Raw genomic sequence first — 2,670 nt, 5'->3', positions numbered from 1 at the left:
ACCATGTGCCTTCTTAGCTGACAGAGGTGTCCAGAGCCAAAGACCCCAGCAGATGCCAGCCACTTGCCTTCCCATCTGACAGAGGTGTTCCAGACAGCATCAGTCTTTCTTTAGTGAAGGTAACTTCTTGTTGGTGCCTTAATTTAGACATTTTCACAGCCTTAGAACTATAAACTTGCAACTTAATAAATTTCTTTCTTTAAAAGCAATCCATTTCTGGTATATTGCATTCCAGCCTTAACAAACTAAAACAATACCCTTATCAAAAATCAAATAGCCATAGATATGAGAGTGATTTCTGAACCCTCAATTCGAATTCCATTGGTTTACATGTCTGTCCTTGGGCCAGTACTGTGCTATTTTTGGTGACTGTAGCTTTGTAAGAAGTTGTAAAATCAAGAAATATGAGAACAACTTTGGTCTTTTTTTTTTTTTAATTGTAATTTTTTTATTGGAAAACAAATATACAACTTGGAATGGATTTGAGGCAAATTGTGCCATAAGCAGATTTTCTTTAAGTGGCTAAACAAAGTTTAAAAAGCAAGTAACAATAAAAGAAAATGTTTCTGGTACAGGACCAGCAGTACAAAAAAATAGTGTACGAGTACCTGGATAATACACCCGTTTTGCAATAGTGCAACTTTAAGTACATATTGTTGACTGTCCATAGTCCATGCAGAGTTACAACTCCACACTTCAACAACAACATGCTAACAGTTCCTAAAGAAAACTATTTTAAAAAAAGGCATAACCCAGATGTTCCCTCATTTGACCAACTCCATCTAAGTTTAGATGTGCAGAAGGGCTTAGATATATCCAGAGTAAGCCACATGCAACATGTTACTTGATCAATTTTCTAAAATAAGGTTTAGGACAATGACAGTAAGATAAGGGAAGAAAACATGGAGGAATGAAATCCTAATTACTATACATGCATATTCTTTTGACAGTAGGGAGAAACCTTTTACAGATAAGTTACAAACAAAGAAAAGGCAAAGAAACAATTTTGTACAAGAAATTTAACACATTCTGTACAATGTCTTCACTTTGCTGTCATCATTTGTACAAACTCTTCATAGTTTACTTGACCATCACCATCAATATCTGCTTCCCTGATCATCTCATCAACCTCTTCATCTGTTAACTTCTCTCCAAGGTTTGTCATCACATGGCGAAGCTCTGCTGCACTAATATAGCCATTACCATCTTTATCAAACACACGGAATGCCTCTCTAATTTCTTCTTCACTGTCTGTGTCTTTCATTTTCCTTGCCATCATTGTCAGAAATTCCGGAAAGTCAATTGTACCATTACCATCGGCATCTACTTCATTAATCATGTCCTGTAACTCTGCTTCTGTGGGATTCTGCCCAAGAGACCTCATCACAGTTCCCAATTCCGTTGTTGTTATAGTTCCATCACCATCCTTGTCAAATAGTGAAAAAGCTTCTTTGAATTCTGCAATCTGCTCTTCAGTCAGTTGGTCAGCCATGCTGCAAGCGCTACCGGTCTCCCAGACACGACCACACAACCGCTCGACTCGCTAGCTCCACTCGGATTCTGGTCTTCTTTTTAAATATGTTTTTGATTAGTAGGTGCCCATTACCCTTTCATAAATTTGGTGGTTGATTTTCCATTTCTTCAAAGAAGCTGTCGGAATTTTGATTGGGATTTTGTTGAATATGTAGACTTGATATCTTAAGACTATTTAGTCTTCTGATCCGTGAACATGGAATGTCTTTCCATTTATTTAGGTCTTCTTTTATTTCTTTTAGTAATATTTTGCAGTTTCCATGGATAAGTACTTTGCATCATTTGTTAAATTTATTTGCAGATATTTGATTCTTTTAGTCATTATTGTAAATGAAATTTTTTTCTTGAATTATTCTTGAGGTAGTTCATTCTAGTGTGTAGAAATACTACTGATTTTTTACCTGCCACTTTGATGATTTTTTAATTATATCTAGTAGATTTGTTGTGGATTTTTCAGGATTTTTTATCATAGGATCATGTTATCTGCAAATAGGGAAAGTTTTCTGTCTTTCACCGTTGTCTGAGGTCAGCTGTGGGTTGACCATATTCTTTACATAGAAATATTGGGCTTTGTTGATTCTATACTGTTATTACATTCTCTACTTCATTTATTTGAGCTCTGATCTTTGTTATTTCCTTCCTTTGCTTGCTTTGGGTTTAGCTTGGTCTTTTTTTTCTCAATTTGTCAGTTATAAGGTGATGTGTCCCGTTTGAGATCTCTCTCCAGAACAGGGCCAGCAACCCACAATGGGAGTGCCAGCTGGGTCCATATTGCACGGGAGAGAGGGTAGAGAAGAGGCCAGGAAAACAAGACTATCCTGTTGCTTTTTTTTCTTTACGTTGACAGGCACTGGGAGTTGAACCCCGGTCTCCAGCACGGCAGGTGAGAACTCTGCCTGCCGTGCCACCATGGCCCGCCCTCTCCTACTGCTTTTAAAGCTGCATTTTCTTGGTTCAGCATTCACTCAGTTTTTACAACTCTTTAACTGTTTGGTGGAGTTTTGAGGAAGATAGCTCTGCCAATTTTTCTAGCTGTTCAAAGACTCTGGGGTAGCAACACCCAAGAGCATCTTATACTGTCATTTTGGTGGAGTGGGAGACTCTTTCTCTAGATGATTTTAATATTGAACTTGAAGC

The 2,670-nt window shown here is 37.6% G+C and overlaps 1 pseudogene; it reads right to left on the bottom strand.

Annotated features, from left to right (window-relative positions):
* Window positions 1-444: 444 nt before the first annotated feature.
* Window positions 445-1,555, bottom strand: LOC143667179 (calmodulin-1 pseudogene; annotated as a pseudogene).
* Window positions 1,556-2,670: the final 1,115 nt, after the last annotated feature.

Source organism: Tamandua tetradactyla, chromosome 2, assembly GCF_023851605.1.
Source record: "Tamandua tetradactyla isolate mTamTet1 chromosome 2, mTamTet1.pri, whole genome shotgun sequence".
In the NCBI taxonomy this organism is placed as follows: domain Eukaryota; kingdom Metazoa; phylum Chordata; class Mammalia; order Pilosa; family Myrmecophagidae; genus Tamandua; species Tamandua tetradactyla.
This window is presented reverse-complemented; position numbering and strand designations above follow the sequence as displayed.